Source organism: Homalodisca vitripennis, chromosome X, assembly GCF_021130785.1.
Source record: "Homalodisca vitripennis isolate AUS2020 chromosome X, UT_GWSS_2.1, whole genome shotgun sequence".
In the NCBI taxonomy this organism is placed as follows: domain Eukaryota; kingdom Metazoa; phylum Arthropoda; class Insecta; order Hemiptera; family Cicadellidae; genus Homalodisca; species Homalodisca vitripennis.
The window spans coordinates 85,075,703-85,100,407 of NC_060215.1; the positions used below are offsets into that span (position 1 = coordinate 85,075,703).

General features: G+C 35.9%; 1 long non-coding RNA gene across 1 annotated transcript in view; it reads right to left on the minus strand.

Annotated features, from left to right (window-relative positions):
- The window catches only part of LOC124369292, a 47,323-nt gene that overhangs the window by 9,919 nt on the left and 12,699 nt on the right, over window positions 1–24,705 (minus strand). Inside the window, exon 4 of the long non-coding RNA XR_006923065.1 lies at window positions 23,121–23,218. This is a non-coding gene — a long non-coding RNA (uncharacterized LOC124369292). The remainder of the gene's footprint in view (window positions 1–23,120; window positions 23,219–24,705) is intronic.

Here is a 24,705-nt window from a genome sequence, read left to right on the forward strand (position 1 = left end):
TTTCAGGAGGGTGACATCTCTTCAGGATCAAGAGGACCTTCAGCACTCCCTCCTCGACGCCGTTAATCAGTGGTGCAGAGCCAATGCTATGGAATTAAACGTGTCAAAGTGCTTCCAAATCACGTACATTCGTAACAGTACACCTATGGCTTTCGGTTATTGCATCGACCAATTCTACCATCAAATCAGTTGAGAAGATTAGAGATTTGGGAGTTATAATGACACCTTCCTTTAAACCCTGAAGAACACCTAATTCATATCTCCAATAAGGCGTCTGCTCTGCTTGGATTCATGACTAGAGCCAGTAGAGACTTTCCGATTACCTCACACATTAGTCACCCTGTACAAGGCTCTTGTGCGCCCCCTGTTGGAGTATTGTTCAACCATCTGGTTCTCCTTATCAGATTGGCCATATCGAAAAAAAATTGAAAGGATACAAGTGCGCTTTATTAGATTGCTTGGAGTAAGGCTTGGATATGACTATCTGAACACACCGATTGCGAAGGTGGGCAGTCTCTTTGGTTTGCAGCCTCTGCACGAGAGAAGGAAGTACATTGATCTTCTCTTCTTGTACAAACTGGTAAATGGCATCCTGGATTGTCCCTCATTGCTATCAGACATTGACATTTAACACCAAGAGGAACAAGATCGAGGTCAATTTTTCTAAGGAGATACAAGCCCACGAACTACTCTGCAAACCATGGAATGGCTAGACTCCTAAAACTGGGAAGTGAGGCAACATATGTTGATCTCTTTGCTGAAAGCGCACAGTCACTGCGAAGGAAGTATAACTTGCATTGTGCACAGGAGGGGAGATGATGAACATAACTATAAAGAACCACTACATCAACGCATGCTTTACCTTTACATTCCCAAATGCCAAATCCTCTTTCTTACCAGAAATTTATTATCCTATATCCCCATAGCTTTATGTTTTCAATTCACTGTAATTATTTATTTTTGTTATTTTTTTTGTTAATTATTACTTATAAAATCTTTGTTATGGTTGCTTTGTTAAGTTTGCAATATTTTATACAGATATGTTTCTATACTCTTTATCCTCACTAATTACTTGTTGCATTTTCTCATTGTTACGCTTAAATTGTCATCTTGTTATCTGTTAGCTTTTTTATTGTTGTTATTATTATTATTATTATTGTTCTCATTGTTGTCTTCTAGTTGTATATGATTGTTCTCTTTCGGTTGTATATAATATAGATGTCCTCACAAATTATTGTTTGCATTATCTCATTGTTACGATTATAAACTGTCATCTTGTTATCCGTTAGCTTTGTTATTGTTGTTATTATAATTATTGTTGTTCTCATTGTTGTTTTCTAGTTGTATATGATTATTATTGCAGACTCTAAGTATCCTATATAGCTGTTTGGTCACCTGTTGCTATGATAGTTTACTCACTGAATAAGTGCTACTTATTGTCATCTAACTATTACTGTTGCATTGTTTTATGTAATTTTTGTAAGATATTTAAGCTGTCTTGAAATGTTTAATATATAGCAAATAAGTACTTTAAAGTAAAAATGGTGGAACCGTTGATAAATAAATAAATAAATAAATAAATAAATCATCCATAAGTAGATGCCTGCAGTGTGAAACAACAATACCATATGTTTTGGTTATTGTTGTTAACATTGTCAGATGTAAATCACAAATAAAATTCTTTTATTTTCATTATATTTATTAATTCTTAAAACAATTACATATGGTGCTACAGAATGAAGGTTTACAACAGGGATTATTAATAATACTGATACAAATGAGTCTACAGTGGATTTAACAAAGTTCAGGTTTGATACATTTGACTCCAACAAAAGAGTCATGAAAATATACCAGTGGTTATAACTGGAAATACATGTGAATAATTTATAATATGATACTAATGCACAACAAGGGATTTTACTGTTGAGATGGATTGGTGCTGAACATTACGAGGTTGACAAACTGCACATTGGATTTGAAAAAACCTTTACATGTTCAGATGAGTTCTACAAGCATAAGACATCATACTTGTCTTATAAAGCAAAACTTTAGCAAGATTACTAAAGTTCAAGAAAAGATAGTAGCCTATTTTGTAAACACTCTGAGATGGGGGTTGCAAAATGATCAGTTTCTTTCAGGCTTAGACGATCCCAAGATGAAATAAAATGAAAAATGATTATTTCATGCAAAGTTACATAACTATAAAGTCCTCTTTACCAATCAACCTCAGGATGCAAGAGAAGTTAATCTGGGCACATCCTGAAGATGTTGCAAAACTTTCTAACATTATTAAGGGACGCTTTTATATTAGAAATGGTATACTCTCAATACAATGAACTGAATTTAATACAATGTAAGGTCTTTTAAACATATCACAACATTCGTACAAATGAATGCCACTAACATTATCCTATTAAATCCGTATTCAATGTATAAGTTGTGGCTTGCCTAAGTGTGGGAAATCTAAACACTGGAAAGTTTCATAGATCATGTGGTAAAACTGAACACTTTGTGCAGAATTGTTTAAAATCTAATCATATCAAGTTTGACTATACAAATAGTGAAAATACACTTAAAATGAATATTAAATTTATTGGAAATTCTGAAAATAGTACTTTATTGTATAATAACATACAGCATCCAGTTTAGTAAAACAATTATTAGATTTAAATAAGAATAAGAGAACTTATAAAACCTACGAATTATTATAATTCAGAATTACCTGATTTAATACCAATTAATAAGATTATATAGTCCAAATTATTTAATAATAACTTTTCTTATGTGATTAATGTAGGGATTCAAAATGTTCCTATTACAATGAAAATGACACAGCTGCTGCTAGAACCATTTTAAGCAAATATGCGTGGCTGGATATCAGAAAACCAAGTATAAGTCCAACTCTTAAGATTAAGTTTGATATATAGGGACATAACCTTCTTTTGAAATAAATATGCTAGGTCAAGATAGAATCACTGTACAGTTAGGGCTAATCATATAAGAGTTAAATATTGCTGTGACAGAAATTTCTATAGGTTTTCATTGGTAAAATCTGGATCGTGGCTTTAAAATTAGAGCCAGATTGCAAGAATGTTTTTAAACAAAATAATGCTACAGTTAATCATATTTCTACTGAACACAGATTTTATAGGGATGGTATTGCAACACAGATATGCTGTGACTATAGTGACATTATTACAAACTAGGAATAGTAAATAGTTTTAAAGCTAAAGTAAACAGTGAGAATAATATAGTTGCTTATACACAAACCTAGATTAGTGACATTCTCTTTGCAGGAAGTATTCAATGACGAGTAGTACAGGTAGGTATCAATAGATGTTATATAGCCATTTGACCCATCTGTAACTCTAATTATTTGCACTTCGCCTATTGTCCATAAGGACAATGGTGAAGATCATATTTGTAGAGAGTTTAAAGTTTCTAAAAATGTCTATCTTGTTAATGAAGATTACAATATGCTTACATTTAAATAAACCACTTAAAAATTGAAAGATTCTTCGATGTTTTCTGTCATTGATTTGATAGGTGCTTATTTACAACTACTTGTTGAAGAAGGTTCAAAGAAATATTTGGTTGTTCTGAAAAGGAATTTTTTCACTTACAAAAGACTTCCATTTGGTCCATTCAAAACCTACAGTTGTTACAGTTGTTCAAGGAAAGTGTAATTTATCTCAGCCAGAAGATCAGTACTGACGAAATTCATTCAGTTGAAGATCAAGTTGGTGCAATAAAAAATCAATGTACTCCAATAAACGTAACACAGTTAGTTTCACTCAGTTTTAGATGCTGTCACCTACTACTCAAGATTCATACCTAATGTTCAATCTATGTGTTTTTTCACTTCACAGGTTACTACATAAAAGGTCTATCTGGGAGTTGAATAAGGATTGTGATCAATTTTTCAACCAAATAAAAGTTTCAATTTTTTCAAAAATGACCCTAGTACACTATGACCTAGAACTTCGCCTGACTTAAGTAACTGATGCCCGTAATCAGGGTCTTGGAGAAATATGTAATAGTATACCCATAGCAGCTACTTCAAGAACACTCAACAATGCTGAGCGAAACTATTCTTCAATCAATAAAGAAGAATTAACCATCATTTTTGGAATAGACAAATTTTTCAGATACCACTATGATAGCCATTTTACTTTTGAGTGAGACAAGCAGTTCCTAAACAAGCTGCCTCAAAGATTTTCACACTGGACCATCATGTTAGCAGTTACGATTATGGCATCAAATACAAGCTGGAAAAGACAATGTTGTAGAAGATTGTGTTATTGTTGTCATTTCAGAAATTATTTTGTGTGAAGAAAATCAAATACAGTCCATGAAGATTGAATACCTACCAATTACAAAGAGGATTACACAATTACATACACAAAGAGATAGTTTAATCATACTGGATCAAGAATTAAAACTCTATTTATGCTTTGGAAGAAGGCCATAAGAGTAATACAGGACTTGATCAATCTCAATCATATAGAGTTTCTTTAGGCAATTTAACCTGTTGTAAGTAAATTAGTCACTTAACAATTTTCGCAACACTAACTCATTCGCTCTCCCAAACAACTCAACAACTTTTCCAAAAAATAAATCTTTTTTCCAGTATATAATTTTACAATAACTTACCATCTGGGTTCAAGGACGGCAATACTCTTGCCCTTTTGAAATAAGCTCAAGCTTCTGTTAAGCGAAAAGAATATTACTCACTGATTTTTAATTGATATTGAATTGCAGTTCTTTTTATAAGGTAGACATTAGCTTTTTCTTAAATGCTATGTATGTCTTCAACAATAAAACATTTGAATTGAATTGAAGAAGGGAAACTACAACTGCAAAGGCAGTCTTCAATAAATGTTCACCCATCACTGCTTACAGACTAGAAGAAGGGGAGACTATTGAAGAATTCTTCAACAAAAATATTAACAACATTGAAAAAACACAGCTGCTTCCAGCTTCCAGGTAAATATACTACAGGAAATTTTAAAATATAACTTACCATTAAATACAACTGAAATGAGGGCTGACATCGAAATTTCTACCCCAACCCCTCCAAGCAGTAATTTTTTAGAGCAAACCTAGTACACAAAGAAGTGCTACAAATCAAAAACATTCCAACACACAGCAATAAATTGGAGCAAAAACCTAACAAAGTAATACAAATTCTTCACCAAAATGTCCAGGAGATGGAAAACGAGGAAAACTGTGTCATCCATCTTCTTCTTGAGAACATACAGCCAAACATAGTCAAACTGACGGAACAGGCCTTAGGTATGAGTTACTACTCAACACAAGAATCCCAGGATATGTACTTAAGACTGATTTTAGCCGGATGGTACATAGAAAAGGAGGAGTGGCCATATATGTGACAGAAGAATATAGAGGGAAAATTGAGAAAATAGACATCGCGCACCAGTGCATAGTACTAACCTGCGAAATGGCGATGGTAAAAATTTCTCAAGGAAATGAACACCTTTATGTTTTAGGCATCTACAAACCACCTAGTGGAAATCTTATTGGTCCTCTGGATATAATATACGATGTACAGGAAGGTACAAGAGCAGAAAATCATCCCCTAATTATGATGGGCGATGTAAATGTGGATATTTTAAAGCAACATGACCAGGACAACTGTATTCTAAATTAAACATTATGGAGACACAATCTGTCCAGACTGACTTTTCCTCCCACAAGGGTAACTCCCCAGTCCAGTACTTCCATTGACTGTGTATGCACAAATTTAGAAAATGACAGATTAAAAACATCAGTAATTGAAACAGGCATAGAGAAAACAAACTATAACAATATGATAAAAATTTTTAAAATAACAAAATTAAATTTCCTAAAGAAATAACAAAAGATACACCTAGAACAAACTTTAACAATCAGGACGATAACTATAATAAGTTAGGTAAACTGAGTGTAACAAAAAGTGTAGACAATTTACTCTCATCAGAAATTACAAATGTGGTTATCTCAGGAAAAAGTGTTGAGATGTCCACTTTCATAGGTCTCTCAATGATTAAATACTTCTTGTTAAGTAAAACCCTTTTATTAAACTCAAACAAATCAAATTTTATCTCTTTTTCCACAAAACAAGCTCTAAACAGGATTCAACCCAATATTTTCATCGAGGAAGAACAATTGCTAAATGCTTATAGCACAACATTTTTAGGATTGATTATAGATACAAACTTAAGTTGGAATGAACATGTGGACTATGTTTTAAATAAAATTTCCAGTGGTCTATATGCACTGAGACGATTGGCTAAGGTTTGCAGTGTAGAATCTCTAAAATCAGTTTATTATGCTCTCATAAATTTTCACATTGCTTACGGTATAGTTATTTTATGGAGCTACCACATCACATAATTTAGACAAAATTCTAGTTAAACAAAAGCAAGCTATTAGAATTATAAAGGAATTAAAAAGAAGAGATTCAGTCAAGCATATTTTTAGGGAACTCCAAATATTTACTGTCTACAATCTTTACATATTTGAAACTACAAATTACGTTGTACATTTATACAATTCTACAAACAGAAAGAAAACATCAATATAATACACGGTTCAATATATTTAACAATTCTCATCACTTGGAATTTTATAAAAAGAAAACCTCATACATGGGGGAAAAAGTTTCTAAATCATTTACCGATTGAGTTGAAAACTAACTTAACTACAACACTAATAATTTCAAAACTAAACTTAAAGAATATCTACTAAATAAACCTATATATTCATTCCAAGAATTTTTTGAAAGGGCTAATTGACTGGTTTAGCTCAGCATGTCTATATGTATTTATGTATGTGTCTGTGTATATGTATATGACAACTATTTATTACCATAACTTAGAATGAATGAATGTTTATTCCAGCAACTGTACATGAAATACACTTAAAAATCATAATAGTAATGCTAGTAGTAATGCTTGTGATAGTTAATATTTTATAAGTTAATGTTAGGTAATTTTTTATTAACTATAATGTTCTTGATGTGAATATATTCATTGTACATTCTGTGCATTTGTTTTATGAATAAAGAATTTCTGAATATGAATCTGAATCTGAGCTTCAAGCGCAAAACCTTATCAGGAGTGGACGGAGTCTCATCCAAGTTATTACAACACTGCTGTGAAACTCTTATATCACCTCTGTTTTTCATAACCAATATGTCACTAAGATCAGGAAAATTCCCAATGGCATTAAAACTAGCCAAAGTATATCCTAAGTTCAAAAGCTGAAGTCCAAAGCAAGCCAGTAACTACAGACCAATCTCGCTCATCTCAACCTTCTCCAAAGTGATTGAACGAGTTGTACTTAAGAGATTGATGGACCATTGTGAGCAACATAAGTTAATGACAACAAGACAACATGGTTTCTTAAAAGTACGATCAACTACTACTGCAATAATTGAACTTGCCGAGTTTATAATTGACCACCTTGAGAAAGGAGAACTAGTTACAGGTATTATGCTTGATTTTAGTAAGGCATTTGATTGCCTTGGCCATAACTTAATTTTAAACAAACTTGACAACCTGGGTATCAGAGGTCTTGCTCTAAACTGGTTTAGGAGCTACCTTGAAGAACGCAGCCAATTGATTGAAGTCAAACACACAGAAAGAGGACTAACGCATACTATAAGATCCAAGCCACTTGCTATAACCAGGGGTGTTTAAAAAAACACCTCATGGATCTGTCCTTGACCCTGTGATGTTTATCTTATTCACAAACGACATGCCACAATACCTGAACAGACTCTGTCATACGCTTATGTATGCAGATGACACCACCCTACTGTCCTCAAGGAGTTCTGCTGACAAATGACCTAGTGGTTAATACATTAAAGATAAACCAGTTGGCATTTGGTCTTCCAGAAGTTGAAGTGAAACCACAGGCAAAATTTCTAGGAGTGACTATTGACAAAAATATGTCATGGATATATCATGTTGATGTCCTGTGTAAGAAATTGAATACAAGCCTTTACATCTAAAAACGAATAAAAGCCATCAGCAACACTGCAGTAACAAAATCAACATACTGCCGTATTTGAAACACACATACATTATGGCATAGCTATCTGAGGAGGAACATCTCAAGGGAACGTACAAAGAATTCTGCGTCTTCAGAATCAAGCGATGAGGATCCTAAATTGCCTGGGACCAAGAAACACCTGCAGAGGATCTTTTACAGACCTCAGAATTATGACCGTGATATCCCTTTATATCCAGGAAGTTATATTACATGTTGATGGGAAAACTTACCTCGAGCAGCCGACCTCCATGACTACCGCACCAGACCTGCTGCAGACTACCACCTATCGGCACTTCATCTCAAACTGTACCGAAATAAACTGTCATATGCAGGACAGAAGCTGTTCAACTTATTACCAACAGAAATGAAGATTCTCACAGGAAAGAAGCTAAAGAAATCGCTGAATGAATGGCTGACTTGAAGACCTTTCTACACATTGGAAGAATAAACCTAGCATTTTAACTTTATAAACACAACTATATGTACTTTTGTGTAAACAAACAAATAACCAGTCAGTCAGTAATCAGATGTTTACACTATTTATATTGCTGATACAAGTAGTATACTTTGGCCGTTGCTGGGACAACGCACCCGAGACCGGTTCTGGGACAAACCGTGTGAGACCGAATCTGGACAGAATTTTTAGAGAGCGACTAAGAGTGTGAGTACGGGTAGTCAGAACCGCGCCGCGCGAATCACCACGCATGTCATCGCTGTCCCGCCACCCCCCGCAATTTTTTTAGAGAGCGACTAAGAGTGTGAGTACGGGTAGTCAGAACCGCGCCGCGCGAATCACCACGCATGTCATCGCTGTCCCGCCACCGCCACCACGCGTTGTTACTGTAAGTGTACAAGCAATCGGCACGCGCCTCGTCAGCCACCGCACCGCGCGACTGCTGAACCGTCACCGCCAAGCAAATCGGCACGCGCCTCGTCATCACCGCGCCGCGAGACTGCTGAACCGACACCACCACCGCGCCGTGTGATACACCGCGTCTTGTTTCTATAAGTATACAAACAATCGTTACGCGCCTCGTCACTGTCCAGTCACCGCCGCGCCGCGCGAGACATCGCACCTTATAAATTACTAGTTTGGTATACTGTAAGTGAATTGTAGTTAGTATCAGGAATTAATGAAGCAGAAAAGTCGGAAAGAAATCCTGCTTCGAGCATTAGAGGTTCATAAACCTGTGTTAAGCGATTCCCTAAGAGAAAAAATTGTAACTTTGGGTATTGATGATTTGTGGGCTGCAGACCTTGTTGTAATGATTAGGTTTTCAAAGGAAAATGATGGATTCAGATACATACTTAATGTAATTGATACGTTTTCAAAATATGCGTGGTCAGAACCATTAAAAACTAAAAGCTCACAAGAGGTTACTAAATCGTTTAGTAAAATATTAAGAAGAGCGAAATTGGTTGGTCACAAACCCCCGAACCTTCTTCACACGGATAAAGGACGAGAATTTGTTAATAAGGAATTTAGAGAGTTTTTACACAAAAATCAAATAAAGTTATACCATACTGAAAATGAGGAAAAAAGTGCCATTATAGAGCGTTTCCATAGAACTCTCAATGAAAAAATGAAAGTGCAACTTTGAAATTCAAAACTCTTTTAGATGGGTGTCACATTTACAGAAGCTTCTACGTCAATATAACAGTAAATTTCATAGCACTATAAAGATGAGCCCATCAGAAGTGAAATTCAAGCAATGAACAAACTTTAAGAAACATGTACGCAAACACTGGACGATGTCCTAGTATTCAGACCCAGACTTTCGGTTGGAGACCGCGTAAGAATTACTATAAAGAAAGATGTATTTGGAAATAAATACCGCAGAAATTGGACAAGAGAAATTTTTTCGGATTGTGGCTGTCAACAAAACTTGCCCCGTTACCTACAAAATCGCAGACCAGTCTGGTGAGGAAATAATAGGATCGTTTTATGAAAAAAAGAGTTACAAAAAACTATGTTCTAGTTCAGAGTCAAATGTATTAATAATGCTCTCATCCTTCCTTCCACTCATCCCACACACCCACCCTCTTCCTACTCCTCTTCCTATTCTCATCCATCCATACCTCATCCTTTTCCATCGTCAATCGCCCATACAGTAAGAGAGTAGCCAGCTCTATAATAATGGCGTTTTCTCCTGCTAGCAAGCAAACAGCATTTCTCAATGCTACGGATGGTCTTCGAAGATCATCAGTCAAGAAATGTCCGAATTGTGGAGAAGAGGTTACTGCATCTAACCTATCCCGCCACCAAGAAACAAAGAAGTGCATCCATACCTCATCCTTTTCCATCGTCAATCGCCCATACAGTAAGAGAGTAGCCAGCTCTATAATAATGGCGTCTTCTCCTGCTAGCAAGCAAACAGCATTTCTCAATGCTACGGATGGTCTTCGAAGATCATCAGTCAAGAAATGTCCGAATTGTGGAGAAGAGGTTACTGCATCTAACCTATCCCGCCACCAAGAAACAAAGAAGTGCATCCATACCTCATCCTTTTCCATCGTCAATCGACCATACAGTAAGAGATTAGCCAGCACTATAATAATGGCGTCTTCTCCTGCTAGCAAGCAAACAGCATTTCTCAATGCTACGGATGGTCTTCGAAGATCATCAATGAAGAAAATGTCCGAATTGTGGAGCTGAGGTTACTGCATCTAACCTATCCCGCCACCAAAAAACAAAGAAGTGTATGTCAGCGTCAAATCCACCAGCTTATGCTTCTTCCAACGGATTCAATGAAAAACCTCCTTCGATGAAACAAGTATGTTCAAGGTGTGGTGCTGAAGTCAGGAACTCCTCCATGTCCCGCCATAAAAAAAACAAAGAAATGCATGTCCAAGTTAGACAGACAAACTCCGGATTTTGATATGTCTATGTATGGAAAACTACGCTGATGCTGTGAGTGACAATCAATTCCAGAACGTGACTGCTGATTTTGATATGTCTATGTTGCCAGAGTCCTATTCAAATCTCAGACCTGAAGAACAAGACGCGATTGCTGATTTTGATATGTCTATGTTGCCAGAGTCCTATTCAAATCTCAGACCTGAAGAACAAGACGCGATTGCTGATTTTGATTTGTCTATGTTAGACACTCCAGATTTCTATTCCAAAATTAGAGCTATAATTGGTCCATCTACAGCCGACGCTCCAAAGTTTGAACCACCAGTAAAAAGGATACACCCCGATTCATCGAAAATTATATCAATACTTGGTCCACCACCATTTGAAGTTCCGGATACGTCAGACTATTCACTGCATATACCATACAGTCCTGTATACCATTCACCACTACATATCCCAGAGAGTCCAACATACAACGTGCTTAGTCCGACCGATGTACGTGCTCAAATAAAACCCAGAAGAAACCATGTCCAAAATGTAGTAAGGAAATAACGGTTTCCAACATGGCTCGGCACCAAAAATCTAAGAAATGTGCCAGCAACCAGCATGGTATGACATATAACGAACGTCTGAAAAAGATGGAAATCAAACCAGCTCCTAAAAGTAAAAATGTGTTGGATTTTGTGAAAACACCAATAGAGTCATCCAACTGGAACCGTCACAAACAATCGAAACGCCATATCCGTTTGTCAGCACTTCATGAAGGTCCTCGATACAGGAGTGAAATATTACCCATTACGAGACTGACACCAAGACTGCCGGCACCCACTCCAGACATCAACATGTTGGTAAAGAAATACCCAAAACGACCAAGGGAAATCAAACAAGTACCGAAGGTCAATACAAACGATATAGCTCTTGAAGCGATGATCCGAAAACCGACTAGACCACAAAAGATTCCTACAGGTGTGAAAAAGATTATTAGTGAGACACCGACTAGTACAATTAATAGTGAGAATTCGATTAGCCCTACCATGGAAAGAGAGACAGCTTCTGTCTGAAACAGAATCGCCTTCAACACCTCATCTGGTTCCGGTACGTACTCCAGAGGAGTCACAGACAATACTTGATGAAATATCAGAAGTCCAGTCGGCATTCACGGGAAGATTGAAAAACGTATGTGATTATGAACAAACGTGGGATCAAAGATCCAAAAATGTTTCTTGAGATATGCAAACCACTCGTTGTTGAAAAACTTCAGGAAGCTGTAACAGAAAAAAATCTTAAGGTAAACATGGTTTATCATGCTGAATTCAAGAAAATAATAAACGATGTGGAGGTGACTCAAGTCATGAACTTTAAAACGAAAAATGAAATTCTTTACTCGACAACGTCTCTGTCTGACTATTATAACTCAGCAAAACTTAAGATGTTGGTTGAGATGGAGGAGTTTGAGGCAAACGGTTCTCAATGGTCACTAAAAAGTGTGAAAGACTTGGAGATCAGAGTCAACCGATACGTTTCCTTTTCACGGATCCAGCTATGTGGTTCTACCAAAACAGATTCAATCCAAAAAGGCTGTTATTAATGTAAAAAACGAAGATCAGAAATGTTTTATGTGGTCTATTCTGGCAGCTTTACACCCGGTTAAGGTTCATCCAGAAAGAATCAGCAATTACGAACCTTTCAAACGAGAGCTGCTTCATGCACTAGCAACTTGCGAATGCCCCATGAAACTTGATGATATAGCAAAGTTTTGAAAGACGTAGTGGAATTTCTGTTAATGTCTATGCTTATGATGACAAGTTCGATATATTCCCCGCTGAGAATAACTGATAACGAGATGGAAAAACATGTTAATCTACTGTTTATCAGAGAAAAACAACAACACTCACTACTGTTGGATCAAAGATATGTCCCGTTTGGTTAGTTCACAGATCTCACGAAATGGACATAAAGATGTGGATATGCAATAGGTGTTTGCAACACTTTACGAGAGAGGAATTTACTCATCAAGCATAGAGAAGACTGTAACACACACGATGCTGTGAAATTGGAACTACCAGAGCCAGGAACTGTAAATTAGATTTAAAGATTTCAATTGCTCAATGAGAGTGCCCTTTGTGTATTACGCAGACTTTGAATGCTGTCTAGCACCTATTTCAACATGTCAACCGTGTAAAGTGGATTGTAATGGTAATCATCAATCGTTCACTATTAAATATCAGAAACATAATGCCATTTCATTCTGTATGTATGGGGTGTCAGAGAACGGCTTTTCCAAACCACCGATTAAATACTTTGGAGACGATGCTGCACATGTATTTGTAAAATCATTGATTGAGGAGTCGATAAGGATTAATGAACTTTACAAGAGTGAAGCAATAGTCCCCATGCAATTGATTGACAAAAGAGCAACAGGAAATGTTTGAATCTACTACTACATGTCCATATCTGTGGAAATTATCTTGGTGATGATCGTGTTAGAGACCATAACCATTTGACGGGTTTGTTTAGAGGAGCAGTTCACAACAAGTGTAACATCAATTTCAAAAAACCTAGGTTCATTCCTGTTTTCATTCATAATTTAGCAGGTTACGACACTCACCTATTCATTAAAGAGTTTGGTAAGTTCCAAAATCGCATATCATTGATACCCCAACAACGAGGAGCGGTACATTTCCTTTACGGTCAGTGTGGAAGGTGGAATTGAACTACGATTCATCGATTCATTCAAGTTCATGTCACAAAGTCTCGATAGGTTGGCAAAGAATCTGACTAGATCTCAATTCAAACACATCTCAACATATTACAATGGTAAGGACCTCAATTTATTGCTACGAAAAGGAGTGTACCCTTACGACTACATGGACAGTATAGAAAAATATAGTGAAACATCACTACCTAGTCAAGAAGAATTTTACAATAGACTGAATAAACAACACATAACAAATGAAGATTACAAACATGCGTGCGATGTATGGACCACCTTTAACATTCAGAACATGAAAGAATATACAATGCTATATAACGAAACCGATGGTCTTACTGCTTGCAGATGTTATGGAAAACTTCAGGGATGTATTGTCTCAATACATACAAAATTAGATCCTGCATGGTATTTCACAGCACCTGGGGTTGGCTTGGAACGCAATGCTGAAAATTACCAAAAGTCGAACTGTCTCTATTGACTGACATCGATATGGTACTCATGGTTGAAAAGGGTATTCGTGGTGGTATTTTCACAGTGTTCTCATCGATATGCGAAGGCAAACAATCCCTACATGAAAGACTACGACAAATCGAAACCAAACAATTACCTCATGTACTTGGATGCAAACAACCTGTATGGGTGGGCAATGTCTGTAAAACTACCATATGCAAACTTTCAGTGGAGCAGTACAGACATCGATGTAATGAAAGTTAGTGACGATTCACCCACAGGCTACATATTAGAAGTTGATTTGGAATATCCTGAAGAACTACACGACGTACACTCTGATCTACCTCTCGCTCCAGAACGTAGAGTCCCACCAGGATCGAAAATGGCAAAGCTTCTGACAACTCTCTACAGCAAAGAAAAGTATGTCGTACACTACAAAAATTTAAAGCTTTATTTGAGTCTGGGTATGAAACTAAAACATGTTCATAGAGTTTCTTAGTTTCAGTCAAAGCAATTGGTTGCAGCCGTACATTAATCTGAATACCATGGAGCGTACAAAGGCGAAAAATGATTTTGAGAAAGACTTTTTTCAAACTTATGAACAACTCAGTTTTTGGAAAAACTATGGAAAATATGAGAAATCGTGTGGACATTCGTTTGGGTACTAAGTCCAAATTAGTGGAAAGATGGGTTAGCAAACCGAACTTTAAGAGTCGAACCATCTTCACAGAAAACCTAGTTGCTGTACATTTTAGTAAGAAAAAACTTTTGTTATAATAAACCTATTTACGTAGGTATGAGTATTCTAGACATATCAAAGACACTAATGTATGATTTTCCACTACAATGTAAATGAAAGAGAAGTATGGGTCTAATATAAAAATGGTGTACACCGATACCGATTCCCTGATATATGACATCAAAACTAAAAACTTCTACGAAGACATGAAACATTTAATTGGATTATTTTGATACAAGTGACTACCCCAAACCCCAACCAATATGGGCTTCCCCCACGTAAACAAAAAAGTTCTGGGTAAAATGAAAGATGAACTTAATGGTCGAATCATGCGAGAGTTTGTAGGACTACGATCCAAGATGTATGCGAGCAATATAGAAGACAACCATTTCATAAGAGAGGTCTAAGGGCGTGAAAAAAGCTGTAGTTTGAAAATGAAATTACCTTTAGCAACTATAAAGACTGTTTGTTTAGTAACAATCGAGCACTACAAAACGATGAATACAATTCGGAGTCAAGCACACAATCTCTACAGCGTAAGAACACCATAAAGTGGGTACTTTCATCAAAGGACGACAAGCGTTTCGTACTCGAAGACAATATCCGAACCCTAGCATGGGGTCATTATAGAATATGCGAAAACTGTTTAAATTGTAAATGTATGTAAGAGAACATACTATGGAAATTCAAGTGTATTGTAAAGATAAATTCGAAGACCAATTTTTTACCTAGACCGTTACGGTTGTCTTATTGTAGGACCGTCTGGGAGTGGTAAAACGAACTTGTTATTGAATTTCATTTACAACAAAGATGGAGTTTCCGTTCAAGAATCTATACGTGTTCAGTCGTTCAATAGAACAACCTGCATATGTAGATCTGCGTGAACAATACAGTAGATTAGAAAAAAACCTTAGAAGACAAATAGCGTTTTTTCTATTCGTCCTGTGAAGATCTCATTTCTATCGATGACTGCAAACCAAACTCACTTTGTGGTGTTTGATGACTGCCTCCTAGAAGAGCAAACTAAAATCAAAGACTATTTCATTAGAGGACGTCATAAAGGGATTTCTTGTGTCTACCTGAGTCAGAGCTATGGTCGAGTTGATATGCAGGTCATACGAAACAATGTTAATCTGTTGTGTCTGTTTTTACAATGAACAAGTACTATACAAAGAGAGTGTTCCAGGACTTTGTAGGTTCTGACATGACTTTCAACCAATTTTGAGGCTCTCTGTTTTGAGTGCTGGAAAACACCTCATGGGTTCATATCTATTAATATACAACAGCTAAACCACAAAAAAGGAAATACATGTGCAATTTAAAAAAAGGAACTAAGTGTTGAATAATAACTTCGCTGTACAACGTACCAGTATAAACGTAATTTGATGTTTAAGTATAAACGTAATTTGACGTTCAAGTATAAACGTAATTTAACGTTTAAGTATAAACGTAATTTAAAACGTTCATAAACGTTATTTAACGTTCATAAACGTAATTTGACGTTTAAGTATATAAACGTAATTTAACGGTTTAAGTATAAACGTAATTTAACGTTCATAAACGTAATATGACGTTCATAAACGTAATTTAACGTTTAAGTATAAACGTTATTTAACGTTCAAAACGTAATTTGACGTTTAAGTATAAACGTAATTTAACGTTCATAAACGTTATTTGACGTTTAAAGTATAAACGTAATTTAACGTTCATAAACGTTATTTAACGTTCATAAACGTAATTTGACGTTTAAGTATAAACGTAATTTAACGTTCATAAACGTTATTTAACGTTCATAAACGTAATTTGACGTTTAAGTATAAACGTAATTTGACGTTCATAAACGTAATTTGACGTTTAAGTATAAACGTAATTTAACGTTCATAAACGTAATTTGACGTTTAAGTATAAACGTAATTTGACGTTCATAAACGTAATTTGACGTTCTAGTGTAAACGTGACTTGAAAGATTTGAAGAATAACGCTGTATCTATTACTATAAGTATACAACATGGCGAATAAACTAGATGCAAAAGAAGCAAGGCGACTTGAAAAAATTCAGACTGTCTTGGCTGCAAAGTTCAAACGTGCTGAACAGGATGAATTAAAAAACTTCTCAACAAAAATACTATATCATCAAATGCTAATGAGACGTCTACCAATCGTAACATATCAATAACACATGATCGACCGCTCACTGTTTCTAAAGCTCGAAAGTTGGATGAGGTTAAACCGGAAATTACAAAGTGAGTTTGCTCAGACTCATTTTAAAGAGTTAGAAGATGTTCGTGAAAATGAGAAAAAGTACGAACCAATCACCAGAGCCATTAGGGAACAACAACATAGAGAATTGGAAACACAAAATATACGTAGTCAAAACCGTATGAAACAGTTGGTAAGATTTCAACCTCAAGCATCAGATCGTCGAACGTTTGAGGATGTAGATTACGATGATGAGGCAGAAGTACAACCTCAAGAGCAATCGATGAAACAGTTGATGGATTCTAAAGTAGTTAACACTTGGTTCTCTAGGAGCCCGATACCTTCCAAAATCCAACGACAAACAGTTTGGTATTTGGTACGATGAAAATCTAGAGCAGCCGATGATCGGTTCCGAACCGATTACATTTGATTATGATGACATTATATTAGTCACTCTCAAAAGAAATACAAAGGGACTGAGGGTCTTTGGAGATTGTTGACGAAAAACAATATAGTAGAGAAGGATCTGTACACCGATGAAGACTGGAACTCTTACAAGGACATATTGGTGAGGACAAACTCGCTTTTTCCAAAGAAACAATCCCAAAAGTAATCGTCCCAAATCAAGTCAAGGACTAAAGTGGAAACATATGATAAAACCTATTTGGGATGAGTTGGTGAATGGAAAAGTGGCAACAATTGGTTCAGGGTTAAAGGTTTTACAATGAAAGTCCGGTCGAATATAAGTACATAAAGAACTTCAAAGACCTCATTGACAGGTTACACTACATTCAAGCTCAGGAAGAAGCTGGAAACAACAACTTTCATAATGAAAAAACTGTCTGTAGTTGATTTCCTTCACGATGAAATGGAAGACCTAATTGCTACACCTAAAGGTTGAAGTACCTAGTCAGATGTTTTGTCTGTCTTTTTGCCTGAACATGTTATAGAAGGTAAAGGGCTTTTGAACGACATCATTAACAAGTTACCATTCGAGTTACATGCGCCCAAGAACTGGAATCTTGATACGTACAACTACTGTGGGCCCGGCACCCAGCTTGACAAGAGACTTGTTAGGGGAGATAAGGGGAATTAATCCCCTCGATGAAGCTTGTAAGAAGCATGATATATGGTATAGGGATCATAAAAACACAGAAGACAGGTGGGAGGGCGGACAAAATATTACAAAAGAAAGCTTGGGAGAGGGTTTACCTCAGATGATGCTGACTTGAATGAGCGTATGGTCGGTCTAGCAACAACAGGAGGAATGTGGTTGAAACGTAAACTCGGTATGGGGTTAGGAACTTCAGGATGTATCTACCCATCAGATATATAAAGCAATGAAAGCAAATATTTTTTACCCTATATATAAGAGAGGATATAATAGAACAGTGATCAGTGTAAAACCAGTGATGGAGAAACTGTATATTGAATTTTCGAGCGGTATAGCAAGAAGTGAGTATAGAACTGCAATGCCAGTTTCAGAGCTCAACTTCAATGCACCCAACAACAATACAACATTCAAACTGGATCATGGAGACGCATTTTATGATTCACGCATAATGTACCACATTCAAGGGAAAGTATGTGCAAAAATCTGATGGATCTGATTATCAAAACTAACTCTACCGTCAAACTGGTAGACAACTTCGCGGCCTTCTTGTTTTCAAGAATAGAGCTGAGGAAACACAATACATTGATCGACACAGTAGAACTCCCCGGCATAACCAGCACTATAAAGGGGATTGTTAGTTACAGTAACACTGAAAAACAAACACTCTCAAGTAGTGGTTTCTCATCATCGTTTACAGGAGGTGGGAAGTTTGAAGCACTCGGCACACTTGGGCATTTAGGATTAGGGTTCTTTGACCACCTACGTTACCCGATGTACAAGGGAGGTTTTTGAAATCACATTTACTAGGAATGAAGATAATGATGCGTTGTTTCACTGGAAAGGGGCAGGGTCCACAGCAACGGATCCTGGCGATGGGAAAATTGTGATAGAGTCGTTTGTGTTACGAGTCCCCATAGTCGATTATACCAGCACTTCCAAAATTCAGTTAATTGATGGTTTGAAACATCTGAGTGACAAGGATGCTTTAGTCTACAACTTCTTTCAATGGCAATGCATCGACAAAAGAGGGTGTTCGGTTCATCATTCAGCTTCGATATTACAAGTGTTTACAGAAATGTGTACAATCCTAGATTTGTTATAATCGCACGTTCAGACAAACAGAACAAACACACCAGGCAAAAGATCCCAGTAGATTTGACAGCTGCAACATCAAAAATGTGTCTGTGAAAATTAATGGAGAAAGGTACCCTCAGGAATTGCAGAATTTTGATATTACTAATGGTATATACAGGATCATGTACGATCAGTACCTAGGGTTCCGAAAAATAAACTTCGGAGACAATAACGTGTTAGTAAACCTGAAAGAATTTATTGATAACTCACCTTTGGTTGTAATTGACACACATCTACATCAACCAACAACAGACAGATCTCGAAGTGACATTCAGATTGAATTAGATTTTTGTAAAAGCTATTGCATCTCCACAGGGGAGTAGCGGGCACCACAGCATATGTTGTTGTTGTATCTGAGGCACATTTCTCATATGACATTACTCGAAACATAATCAAATTCCTGTAAAAAACAAATAAAAAAAACAACAAAAAACAAAAAAGTAAAATAAAAATGTTTTTTTTTTCATTAGTAGGCGCAATTATTGTTTTTCATGTCAGTGTTTTGTATATAAGAAAGCGTAATAGAATGGAAAGTCAGCATAATTATACAGTTCGGCTATCCGAAGCTCAAAAACGTAAGCTTCGTACAGCGTACAAAAGACGGAAACCTACAGTAATCAGATTATCTAATGAACAGCTGTCTCACGGAAGTGATCGTATACTTCTTTCTGGAGAGCAACACAAAGCCGTTTCTAGAGCTGTTAAGAACAAAAAAGGTTACAATTGCTTCTAAGTTACAACCAACTCGTATCCTAATAAACAAGGAGGGTTTTTGAAGGAAATTATGGAAATTGTGGATTCGTCAGTTCCTGGAGGTAAACGCTTCATCTCTCCATTAATAAGAAGAAAGTTGGCTCCTTTACTGAGAGAAAAATTTATACCTTGGTTTAAAGAGTTTAGTCGATGAGGATTTGGACACCATTATTGAAAAAGACCCTACGGTAGAGGGTTGAAACGTCGTATTGGTCGGAAGCTTGATGCATTGTTGTCTGTGAATAAAAAAAGAGATCTTCCCGCTGTCTCTTGGTGAAAATAGAAAAATTAGCAGGTATATTAAACATTAATGAAGTTTTAGAGGTGTTTTCATGCGACAGTTACTTCCAGACAAACCTACAAATATCGAACGTGGTATAGTAAAATCTTGGTGACCTTTCATCTGGTGGTACTCACTGGACGTGTTATGTGAAACGTGGTGAAAAGAAATTCTATTTTGATTCATATGGTGATGTCAATCCTCCAATAGAAGTAGTCAGGTATTTGGGGCCAAAAGGGTTGGTTTATAACTCAGAGCGTATTCAGGGGTTTGACGATCCTCCTATCTGTGGACATCTGTGCCTGGAGGTTCTACGACGAGATTCAGCTGGTGAGGACTGGGAACATATTCTTCGTAGTATAAGAAAACAATAAAAATGCATGGAAAACCGTGGTTTTATTTTCAACAGATTTGGAGACGAAATTGAAATAGGATCAATACCAACTCAACCCAATTCAGACCCTTCTCCTAACGAGAATAATTATTGAGCTTGCAAGTGATGTATCAAAAGTCTCACAAGATTTATTCGAAGTCAAGAAATTATTGGAATCGCATTTGGTAAATCGGAAAAAATAATAAATGCGATCGAGATTGTCCCCACTAGTACCGTAAATGGTGAAAAGATATGGGGCAGCTTCCTACTGAAAAACCACCAGAGAATTGGTCAAGTGAGCAAAGCAGTGGAGCCATATGATGTGGTTGTCAAAGTTCAATTTGAGTGAATTAGAAGGCAAGATATACATCATGCAGAAAAAATTCAACAACGAAATAAAAAATATATGGAAAGAGGTTTTGAAGACTTCCATGATGGTAGCAACTTCATCTAAAACTTGTATAGAATTATAAGTATATAAAAAACTGCAACCATGCCATTACTCAAACTAACTGGAACTGAGTCTGTACTGACTCTCCATCTAGAACACCCCATCCACTTGGATCCAAACGTAGAGTATTATATGGCTCTTGTTGGATTTTACTCCGAGAACAACATATACAACTTGTTGCAACATGCAAAAGTCTATTTTTGGGACTTGGGAATACATTTCATTCCGAAACCACTGATACTTCAATGCGGTTACTGGACCATTGAAAAACTTGAAAAGAGTTTCAGAGATTTACATACAATCGTTGAATCTTAGTATAAATTCTGACGATTTCAAGATCTTTAAAGACGGTGACAAAATATCAATTAATTCTCCCAATTAAATTCTACTTGGATAAAACCGTTAGTGATCTCTTAGGTTTTGAAAAATCTGATGCAACAAACTTACAAAAAGAATCGTCTTACTTCAACTCAAATGAAAATGTAATTGCATCGAATCCACCGAATCTCAGAGCCGTTGATGTCATCGAGATACACTGCAATATTGTCAACAACAGTCTTGTCAATCATGATGTTCACTCTCACAAACATTTGGAGACAGCAATCCTCTACTCCTTTTCCCCTAATGTACCCACACGGCTACAAAAATATCTCAATCACCTCAAGAAAAACACTACATACCTCTTCGGAGCGGTTTACGAAAGATTCAACAGATCACAATCACACTTGTAGACCAAAACAACCAACTGCTCCAGAACAACCATGCAAACAACATCGTCTATTTAGATCTGATCAGTAAATCACAAACACATACATACTCACAATTGTGGTAAATAAAAACGCGTGGTGGCGGTGGCGGGGACAGCGATGACATGCGTGGTGATTCGCCGCGGCGCGGTTCTGACTACCCGTACTCACACTCTTAGTCGCTCTCTAAAAATTCTGTCCCAGATTCGGTCTCACACGGTTTGTCCCAGAACCGGTTCTCGGGTGCGTTGTCCCAGCAACGGCCAAAGTATACTACTGATACAGACTAGTAAGGAATAAGTAACTGACAACAGAAATTATTTTTCATCTAGAGATTTCCGAGACTTGTTAAAAAAACAATATTATAAGTATGAGAACTACAACGTTTCAAAATAAATATTTAATGACTAATAGAAGTGATCACTTAATAAGGCTACAAACTATGCTATTGTCATATAAAACTACACCACAATATTCAACTGGCATAACACTTGGTGAACTCTTCTTCAACAGAAAATTGAAAATATTCATTGATACCTTTAAACGTCATATAAGGGCAAAAAAGGAGCTCTCAAACAAAACAGAAATATTATCATGACCATCACTCAAAAGATAAAAGTTTTGAGGAGATAAAGTGTGGATTAAAAGAAACAAAAATGAAATATGGAAAGAAGGAATTACATTACCTAAAACAATGCCATTATCTTATTGTAAACAATTTGAAAACTCGATCAGATGCCATTTTTGCTATTGTAAACCTATCTAGATGGAGTGTGTGCCATTGCATTCTACTAATCTAGACCTTTAATTTGATATGCGCTTTGAACTATGCTCCTATTCAATCTTTTCCTCAGACTTCTTGTGTAAAATTTGAAGTACATAGAATTGAAGTACATACAAAGTTACAAATTTTTTTTAATGGGAATCTCAGAATTGTTTAATTAAATCTGGCCTAAATTTGTTTTATATATCTATACGTTATACTGAAGTATAGGGGGATACACTAATAATTAATCATAGCTGATAATTAAAACAGCTCCAAATTAATTAACTTTAAGTTGAAATATTAATTAATAAAATAAAATCCGCTTCATCTGAAGGGTTAAGCATGTGCAACTGCACTACTGGCTTCAATCATCAAAAACAAAAAGGTGAGAACTGGATTACTATCATGATTTACTGTACAGTATATTAATTTTAATACTCACAAGTAGTTCTTAATAACTATTTTTATATCCAAAATTAATACTTACAAACACAGCTCGTGGGAATTTGGCTTTGTTGCTTAGACAGATCAATTTGTCTAATGGATATCACCACACTTATGCTGGAAGTGGGTGTTAAACTGAACCTTGTAAAAAAGAAGCGTTCATGACAATTGTTTTATCATACTATAAAATATTATTATTATATATAGTACAATATGTTTCTAAAAAGAATTATAACTTACAAAGCTACATGTACAATCAAAAAAATCTATTGTCATATTAAAATGGTGGATATTACAAAGTATTGAATTGAAATATTAAAATAAAAACCACTATTTTTCATGAGAAACAACTCTGACATAAACGAAACCACAGATTCCACTTGAAGATACAAACTTTTTTTCCCACTTAGGTACTGCAGCTCTGTTTTTTCTTATCTTTTGTGAGAGGGGAATACATGCAAGCCAGCACTTCTTTGATAACTTCTAGCAGTTCTTTGATCCCTTTTTAATTGCTTCAGTAACATCAGAGTTACTAGGGAAGAAGTTCGACTCAAACTCTAATGTCTGGATACCAAAAGAAGGAGCTGGCCTTTTATTATATCTCTTCTTCTGTATTTCATAACTGCCATGTCCATCTTGTGGAACCTTTACAAATATTTTCAATGAATCTCTATAAAAAGGTATATTTCAAAGAAAATTCCAGAATTACTCCATTGAAATGAAATGAAATGAAAGAAAGAAATGAAAGAGAGTTTATTTCCTGTATAATTAAAATACTATTACAATTAGTATCAATATACAAATTGATAATTAATATATGTACAATAAATAACATTACATATACATTACATTACATTACTTCAACACATAAGGCCAGTAACCTCTTAATTTCACGCTTTTCCAAGAATATCTCCTGCCTGCTTATATATTTCAGACTGACTTTCATATGAACAAACTAGTAATCACAATAAATTTATTTTGACATGGCAAGGGTATGCAATAAAGTTTATCTCTCCATATTTATGTCAAAGTGTAAGGCTTAGCCACCTTCCTATTATTGTGAATATTTAGTTAATGTGATAGCTCTTTTACTGTTAACCTTTACTAAATTCTTAACATCTGCTGGCATTCAGCAGGGCTCCTTATTAGATATTTGCCTCTTCACTGTCTTTATTAATGATAGGCTATACGCCTAATGGAAGTGGTTAATGTCTACACTTTGTAATTTGTCAATGACCTGAAGATTTCCTCATTTGGTGACTCTGATAGAGTTCATCCGAGACTTTCCACAATAGAGAAATGTTGTTTAGTAACAAGATGTCTGTGAACCCCAGTAAATCCCCTGCTATCATTTTCCATAGAATCAAGACATTAATATAATTACCTATTACATCTCTTGCATTTGAATTCAAAGAGCCCTATGCATAAAAGATGTATGTGTTCATTTTGATTATTTCAATGCATATCGACAACATTTGCAACCAGACTAAAAAGATGCTCGGTTTTATATCATGAGTGACACTTAATTTCGTCTTTTCAGTCGATATTCTATTTTGAGAACTGAATCTTCCATTTCTTGCCCTGCAGTGTGATGTGCTCTTTCTTTTTAAAAATAACCAGTTACCACA